The sequence below is a fragment of the Arachis hypogaea genome, chromosome 19 (genome assembly GCF_003086295.3).
Source record: "Arachis hypogaea cultivar Tifrunner chromosome 19, arahy.Tifrunner.gnm2.J5K5, whole genome shotgun sequence".
Taxonomy (NCBI): domain Eukaryota; kingdom Viridiplantae; phylum Streptophyta; class Magnoliopsida; order Fabales; family Fabaceae; genus Arachis; species Arachis hypogaea.
The window spans coordinates 44,083,438-44,093,029 of NC_092054.1; the positions used below are offsets into that span (position 1 = coordinate 44,083,438).

At 36.8% G+C, this 9,592-nt stretch overlaps 1 non-coding gene across 1 annotated transcript; it reads left to right on the forward strand.

The window, feature by feature from the left end:
* The first annotated feature begins 1,269 nt into the window (after window positions 1–1,269).
* Window positions 1,270–1,377, forward strand: LOC112780377 (small nucleolar RNA R71). The gene has a single exon (XR_003191218.1). It is a non-coding gene; the product is annotated as a small nucleolar RNA R71 (small nucleolar RNA).
* The last annotated feature ends 8,215 nt before the right edge of the window (window positions 1,378–9,592 follow it).

Here is a 9,592-nt window from a genome sequence, read left to right on the forward strand (position 1 = left end):
GTCTGCCATCTCTAATGAGATTTTAGCAGCTTGCACCCCATAGATTCCCAGTTTCTCTATTACAGAGAGGGGCATGAGATTTATCCCTGAACCAAGGTCACACAGAGCCTTAAAAATCATGGTGCCTATAGTACAAGGTATTATGAACTTTCCAGGATCCTGTCTCTTCTGAGGCAATGTCAGTTGATCCAGATCACTTAATTCATTGATGAACAAGGGAGGTTCAACTTCTCAAGTATCAAGGCCAAATAATTTGGCATTCAGCTTCATGATTGCACCAAGAAACTTGGCTGTTTGCTCTTCAGTAACATCCTCATTCTCTTCAGAAGAGGAATACTCATCAGAGCTCATGAATGGCATAAGGAGGTTTAATGAGATCTCTATGGTCTCTAGATGAGCCTCAGAGTCCTTTGGTTCCTCAGAGGAAAACTCCTTATTGATCACTGGACGTCCCAGGAGGTCTTCCCCCTTGGGATTCACGTCCTCTCCTTCCCTTACAGGCTTGGCCATTTTGCTTATGTCAATGGCCTTGCACTCTCCTTTTGGATTCTCTTCTGTATTGCTTGGGAGAGTACTGGGAGGGATTTCAGTGATCCTTTTACTCAGCTGGCCCACTTATGCTTCCAAATTTCTAATGGAAGACCTTGTTTCATTCATGAAACTCACAGTGGCCTTGGACAGATCAGAGACTAAGTTTGTTAAATTAGAAGTATTTTGTTCAGAGTTCTCTGTCTGTTGCTGAGTGGATGATGGATAAGGTTTATTATTGTTGAACCTGTTTCTTCCACCATTATTAAAGCCTTGTTGAGGCTTTTGATCCTTCCATGAGAAATTTGGATGATTTCTCCATGATGAGTTATAGGTGTTTCCATAAGGTTCACCTAAGTAATTCACCTCTGCTATTGCAGGGTTCTCAGGATCATAAGCTTCTTCTTCATAAGAAGCCTCTTGAGTACTGTTGGAAGCAGCTTGCATTCCATTCAGACTCTGAGAGATCATATTGACTTGCTGAGTCAATATTTTGTTCTAAGCCAATATGGCATTCAGAGTATCAACTTCAAGAACTCCCTTCTTCATAGGCGTCCCATTATTCACAGGATTCCTTTCAGAAGTGTACATGAACTGGTTATTAGCAACCATGTCAATGAGTTCTTGCGCTTCTGCAGGCGTTTTCTTTAGGTGAATGGATCCACCTGCAGAGGTATCCAATGACATCTTTGATAACTCAGATAAACCATTATAGAATATATCCAGGATGGTCCATTCTGAAAGCATGTCAGAAGGACAGTTTTTGGTCAACTATTTGTATCTTTCCCAAGCTTCATAGAGGGATTCACCTTCTTTCTGTCTGAAGGTTTGAACATCAGCTCTAAGCTTGCTCAGCTTTTGAGGAGGAAAGTACTTGGCTAAGAAAGCCGTGACCAGCTTATCCCAAGAGTTCAGGCTGTCTTTGGGTTGAGAATCCAACCATAATCTAGTTCTGTCTCTTACAGCAAAAGGGAAAAGCATGAGCCTGTAGACTTCAGGATCTACTCCATTAGTCTTAACAGTATCACATATCTGCAAGAATTCAGTTAAGAACTGAAAAAGATCTTCAGATGGAAGTCCATGAAACTTGCAGTTCTGCTGCATCAGAGAAACTAATTGAGGTTTCAGCTCAAAGTTGTTTGCTCCAATGGCAGGAATGGAGATGCTTCTTCCATGTAAATTGGAATTAGGTGCAGTAAAGTCATCAAGCATCTTCCTTACATTATTATTATTTTCGGCTGCCATCTCCTCTTCCTGTTCGAAAATTTCTGAAAGGTTATTTCTGGATTGTTGTAATTTAGCTTCTCTTAATTTTCTCTTCAAAGTCCTTTCAGGTTCCGGATCTGCTTCAACAAGAATATTCTTGTCCTTGCTCCTGCTCATATGACAAAGAAGAGGGTACAGAAAAAATAATAATAATAGAGATCCTTTATACCACAGTATAGGGATCCCTTTGTGAGTGGAAGAAAAGAGGGGGAGACAAAGAATGTAATGTAATGGAAGAAACACAACTGTGAGGAGGGTTGAGATGTGAGATGAGATGTTAGTAAATGAATAAATAAATAGAATAAGATGGGAGAGGGAGAATTTTCGAAAAATATTTTTGAAAAAGAGTTAGTGATTTTCGAAAATGGTTTTTGAAAAATGTTAGTATTTTTCGAAAATTTTTAAAATCAAAAATAAAAATAAGAATAATTAGTTAATTAAAAAGAAATTTTTGAAAAAGAGGGAAGATATTTTCGAAAATTAGAGAGAGAGAGTTTGTTAGGTAGTTTTGAAAAAGTTAAGAAACAAACAAAAAGTTAGTTAGTTAGTTGAAACAAATTTTGAAAAGATAAGAAGTTAGGAGGTTAGAAAAGATATTTTGAAACCAATTTTTTTTGAAAAAGGTAAGATAAGAAGATATTTTAGAAATTAGTTTTGAAAAAGATTTGATTTTTAAAATCTCAATTAATGACTTGATTCATAAGAAATCACAAGATATGATTCTAGAACTTAAAGTTTGAATCTTTCTTAACAAGCAAGTAACAAACTTCAAATTTTTGAATCAAAACATTAATTGATTATGTTATTTTCGAAAATTTGATATAAAAATAAGAAAAAGATTTTTGAAAAATATTTTTGGAATTTTCGAAAATAACTAAGAATTTTGAAAAAGATTTTATTTTTGAAAAAGATTTTGAAAAAGATAAGATTTTCAAATTGAAAATTTGATTTGACTCATAAGAAACAACTTGATTTTAAAAATTTTTGAAAAAGTCAACTCAAATTTTCGAATTTGATGAGAGAAAAAGGAAAGGATATTTTTTTGATTTTTGAATTTTTATGATGCAAGAGAAAAACAAAAAAAATGATGCAATGCATGAAATTTTTAGATCAAAACAATGAATGCATGCAAGAATGCTATGAATGTCAAGATGAATACCAAGAACACTTTGAATGTCAAGATGAACACCAAGAACATATTTTTGAAAAATTTTTAATGCAAAGAAAACATGTAAGACACCAAACTTAGAATTCTTTAATGCTTAGACACTAAGAATTCAAGAATGCATATGAAAAACAAGAAAAGACACAAAACATGCAAATGCAAAGATCAAACAAGAAGACTTACCAAGAACAACTTGAAGATCATGAAGAACACTATGAATGAGAGTTTTCAAAAAATGCAAGATGCACATGCAATTGACACCAAACTTATAACATGACTCAAGACTCAAACAAAAAAACACAAAAATATTTTTGATTTTTATGATTTTCTAATTTTTTTGGATTTTTCGAAAATTAATAGAAAAAGGAAAATAAGGATTCCAAAATTTTTAATATGAATTCCAGGAATCTTGCATTCTTAGTCTAAAGCTTCAGTCCAGGAATTTAGACATGGCTCACTAGCCAGCCAAGCTTTCAATGAAAGCTCCAGTCCAAAACACTAGACATGGCCAATGGCCAGCCAAGCTTCAGCAAGATATCAGAATATACTGCTCATTACTTATCAAATATGTAACTTGCCTCTATGCTGATGGTTTGGAAGCCTCAGTCCAAATGAATTTAGACATGGCTTTACAGCCAGCCAGGCTTCACATGCTTCATGAAACACTAGAATTCATTCTTAAAAATTTTGAATTAAAAATTTTTTTCGAAAACAGGTGAGAAAATTTTGAAATATTTTTGAAAATTTTTTTAAAAGAAAACAAAAAGAAAATTACCTAATCTGAGCAACAGGATGAACCGTTAGTTGTCCAAACTCAAACAATCCCCGGCAATGGCGCCAAAAACTTGGTGCGCAGAAACTGTGATTACACTTTAATTATGTAAAATTCATCGCTCTTTCTTTCCCTGGTAATGGCGCCAAAAACATGATGCCAATACCATGGTTCACAACTTCGCACAAATAACCAGCAAGTGCACTGGGTCGTCCAAGTAATACCTTACGTGAGTAAGGGTCGAATCCCACGGAGATTGTTGGTATGAAGCAAGCTATGGTCACCTTGTAAATCTCAGTCAGGCGGATATCAAATGGTTATGAAGTTTTCGAAAATAATATAATAAAATAGGGATAGAAATACTTATGTAATTCATTGTTGAGAATTTCAGATAAGCGAATGGAGATGCTTTCGTTCCTCTGAACCTCTGCTTTCCTGCTATCTTCATCCAATCAGTCTTACTCCTTTCCATGGCTGGCTTTATGTGATACATCACCACTGTCAACGGCTACTTTCGGTCATCTCTCGGGAAAATGATCCAATGCCCTGTCACGGCACGGCTAATCGTCTGGAGGCATTACCCTTGTCAATGGCTTCATCTTATCCTCTCAGTGAAAGTGGTCAACGCACCCTGTCACGGCACGGCTATTCATCTGTCGGTTCTCGATCATGCTGGAATAGGATTTACTATCCTTTTGCGTCTGTCACTAACGCCCTGCAATCGCGAGTTTGGAGCTCGTCACAGTCATTCATTCATTGAATCCTACTCGGAATACCACAGACAAGGATTAGATTTTCCGGATTCTCTTGAATGCCGCCATCATTCTAGCTTACGCCACGAAGATTCTGATTAAGAGATCTAAGAGATACTCATTCAATTATAATGTAGAACGGAAGTGGTTGTCAGGCACGCGTTCATAGGGAATGATGATGATTGTCACATTCATCACATTCAGATTGAAGTACGAATGAATATCTTAGAAGCGAAATAGGATGAATTGAATAGAAAACAGTAGTACTTTGCATTAATCTTTGAGGAACAGCAGAGCTCCACACCTTAATCTATGGAGTGTAGAAACTCTACCGTTAAAAATACATAAGTGATAGGTCCAGGCATGGCCGAATGGCCAGCCCTCCTGATCTAAGAACTAGGCATCCAAAGATGGTCAAAAAGACCCTAAGATGATCAAAAGATGTCAAATACAATAGTGAAATGTCCTATTTATAATAAACTAGCTACTAGGGTTTACAGAAGTAAGTAATTGATGCATAAATCCACTTCCGGGGCCCACTTGGTGTGTGCTTGGGCTGAGCTTTGAGTGTTGCACGTGTAGAGGTCCTTCTTGGAGTTGAATGCCAGTATTTGTGCCAGTTTGGGCGTTCAACTCTGGTTTTGGCTCCTTTTCTGGCGCTGGACGCCAGATTTGGGCAGAAAGCTGGCGTTGAACGCCAGTTTACGTCATCTATTCTTGGCCAAAGTATGGACTATTATATATTGCTGGAAAGCCCTGGATGTCTACTTTCCAACGCAATTAGAAGCGCGCCATTTCGAGTTCTGTAGCTCCAGAAAATCCACTTTGAGTACAGGGAGGTCAGAATCCAACAACATCAGCAGTCCTTCTTCAACCCTCTGAATCTGATTTCTGCTCAAGTCCCTCAATTTCAGCCAGAAAATACCTGAAATCACAGAAAAACACACAAACTCATAGTAAAGTCCAGAAATGTGAATTTAACATAAAAACTAATAAAAACATCCCTAAAAGTAACTAGATCCTACTAAAAACATACTAAAAACAATGCCAAAAAGCGTATAAATTATCCGCTCATCAGTTATTCAGTCATCAGCTTGTCTTTTTGGATTAATGTTGCTGCCAGAGCCTCTTTCGTTATGGATAGGTAGAGGTATAACATTTCTCCCGTTTTGGGTTTGGAGAGAATGGGGAGTTCCATTAATGCCCTTTTGAAATGTTGGAAGACCTCTTTGCACTCTGGTTTCTATTTAAAATTTATGTCTTTTTTATGAGTTTGAAGAACGGGAGAGCTTTCTATGCCAAAACTCCGAGGAAGTGGGAAAGGATGGCCAGCCAACCGGTCAGCATTTGGACGTCTTTGAGGTTTGCCGAACTTCTCATCTCGAGAATGACTCAGCATTTTTCTGGGTTGGCTTCCACCCCTAACTGCGTGATCATGAAGCCCAAGAATTTCCCAGCCTCCATTCCACACGCACATTTTACCAGGTTGAGCCACATCCGATACTTTCTTAAGGTTTTGAGTATCAGCTTAAGGTTGCTGATGAGTGATAAACCCCAATTTTAGAGTTTATCTTGAGTTGAATTTGGCGGGTTTCATCAATTATTTTCACACTTATTCATATAAATTGCATGCTTTTAAGATTTCTCCTTAATTGTGTCTTATAGTTCAAAACATGCTTCTTAGGCAAAAAAAATGCTAATTTTTAATACTCTCCTATTACCATTCGATGTCGTGATACATTTGTTAAGTGATTTCAGGATCTATAGAGCAATAATGGCTTAGAGGATGGAAAGGAAGCATGCAAAAGTGGAAGGAACATGGAAAATAGAAGTTTTGAGAAGCTGGTTCTCGCGTGTACGCGTGACATTTGCAAAGCTCGACTGACGCGTACGCATAGCTTTCGTGTACCCGTGACATGCAGCGCCTGATCTCATTAGAATTGCATGTGCTAGTGCTTTCTGGACCTTTCTTGGGCCCAAATCAAGCTATTTCTGAAGGAAGAAAGGCCATGAATTGAAGGGGGAAGGAAGGAAACCAAGCATACACACATTAGGACTTAATTTAGCTAATTTTGGTTCTTAGTTCTTCTAGAGAAAGAAATACCTACTTCTCTCTCGGTTTTAGTGCTTTTTGATTGTCTTTTGCTTTAATTTCTTAATTGGACCTTGTTAATTCTTGTTTTATTGTCTTAATTTTAGCTTCTCTAGTTCTAATTTTACTTAATTCCTTTGCTAGTATTATGTTCTTCTCCTTAGTTTTCTCTTATTTCTCATTTTGTGAACCTTGTTAATTTTGAATTCTCATTAATACATTGAGGTTTTTATATGTTATAATTTTAGTTTAGTTGATAGTGTTGATAATTGTTAGTTGGTAGCTTTAATTTTTATTTAATTTTACAATTTAGCTATGTCTTTAACTATTGCACATCATGTGTTTGATGAATTGTTTTCACTAGCTATGGAGTAGTTTTCTACACTCTTGGCCTAGGCTAAGGGAGTTAAGTGACCTTGAGTCATTGGATCTAATTGGATTGATGATTTGGGAACCTTTGTTGGTCAATTTGATACTCATTAACACTAGTCTACTGCTAAGTTAATTAGTAGCTAGGTTGGGACTTATGGATTGATGTTGATCAAGCCTATTTGACATACTTCAAGCATAGAAGTAGACTTGATGGGATTGGCCCTTCATAATTGTTAATATATGGTTATTAGACAAGGATGGTGATCTCAATTCCTATACCTTAGCCAAGAGTTCTTTTGCAATTCATATTTGAAAACCCAAATTTTGATCACTCAATTCTTGTTTTAGTTAGTTTTAGTTGTTTAATTAGTTCTAGGATAGAATTAGATTAATATATTATCTTGTTAGATTGCCATTTACTTGGATATTGCTTTAATTGTCTTGATTTAATTTCTTGCAAATGTCTTTCAACCCTGGATTTTTAACCAACTTTGATACACACTATTGTCCATTCTCTTGTTGATGACCCGGGAGCAATACTCTCTATAAACCCTACTACACAGAGTTTTACGCTTAAGTCGTAAAACAGAGGTGGTGTGGTATTACGACCTCTAAAATAATATATATATATATATATATATATATATATATATATATATATATATACACACGTATAATATTTGAAAGAATGTAATATACGAAGAGCCTTGAAGGAATAGCTAAAGCGAATTCGTGAAATGTAAAAGCGCAACGCTAAAAAATAACGTTACTGGCGTACGAAGAAAGCTTAGGTACCTAGACACACACACACACACACACACACACACACACACACACACACACATATATATATATATATATATGGAGAGTAGAGAGTCAAAGTGACAAAATATCAAGCTCCAAACTCAGCCTGTGAAACTAAGGCTGGCCAGAGAATATTTACATACATACATATATAAATCCATAACCCAAAATACATAGAAGAAACCCTAGTTCTCCATAAACCTCTATGAGGTGCAAAAGTAAAACATATATACATAAGGAGAGTTTATACATATAGATATAACTACATAGAACAAAATGTAAAATACCAAAAGCCCCACTTCACTGCAGAGAACTCCATACGCCTAGCGAGGTGCCTCTTGACCTGTATCTGAAAAACACTAATATCCATATGGAATGAGAACCGGGAGTTCTCAGTATGGTAATGGTGTCGCATACATAAGATATAAAGTCCCAGAAAAGCCAGTGGCAATCCTAGAACTTCCGGCAATAGATTCAAACTTAAAACTAACATTTGAAACCATAAACAGGGTGAGGTATCTAAGGATTCTAGATTCTATCTCAATTCTAACTTAACCCCTAAGCTCATCGCCTTTCCTCCAATCCCCCCGAAACACTGATGCATAGACAAACAATGTATACAAAGAAAACACTAGTAGTTTATAGTTACAGCAAACAGAACATATAATAGTTAAGCATGAATATCAATTACGCAAACCTAAGAATGCAAAAACAAACAAGTCACTCAAATACATATAATGTATGCCTTTCCTACTGGCCGTGAGCTCACGTGTCGGTTAAATTGCCAGAACACGACACATTCGGTAGCTAACCCGGATATGGTCTCTAGGTTATGCATCTCCAAGAGGAACAAAAACAAAGGAGAATACATTTTCACATCGAAGGAGTGTGCCTTTCCACTTTCTCCTGGGAGAAATACAAAGGAAAGTACCTTTCCACATCGAAGGAGTGTGCCTTTCCACCTTGCAACCAGAGAAGAATGTGGGAAAAACAAAACGAAGGAGTGCGCCTTTCCACCTTTCCCTTTTCCCACATTCACATCACGACAAGAGAAGAAATCCTCCATCCTCAACTTGCCAGCCGATAAAGTTTTCAATTAACTCGCAGGTGGGATTATGATGAGCGGATAATTTATACGCTTTTTGGCATTGTTTTTAGTATGTTTTTAGTATATTTTAGTTAATTTTTATTATATTTTTATTAGTTTTTAATTAAAAATCACATTTCTGGACTTTACTATGAGTTTGTGTATTTTTCTGTGATTTCAGGTATTTTCTGGTTGAAATTGAGGGACCTGAGTAAAAATATGATTCAGAGGCTGAAAAAGGACTGCAGATGCTGTTGGATTCAGACCTCCCTGCACTCGAAGTAGATTTTCTGGAGCTACAGATGCCCAATTGGCGCACTCTTAATTGTTTGGAAAGTAGACATTCTGGGCTTTTCAGAAATATATAATAGTCCATACTTTGCCCAAGATTTGATGGCCCAAACCGGCGTTCCAAGTCAGCATAGAAATTCTGGCGTCAAAACGCCAGAACTGGCAGAAAAGCTGGAGTTAAACGCCCAAACTGGCACAAAAGCTGGCGTTTAACTCCAAGAAAAGTCTCTACACATGAAAGCTTCAATACTCAGCCCAAGCACACACCAAGTGGGCCCGGAAATGGATTTCTGCATCATTTACTCATTTTTTTAAACCCTAGGTTACTAGTTCTCTATAAATAGGACCTTTTGCTATTGTATTTACAGACTTGGAATCTTTGATTAGTCTTATGCTATCTTAGACCTTTGGGGCTGGCCATTCGGCCATGCCTAGACCTTGTTCTTATGTATTTTCAATGGTA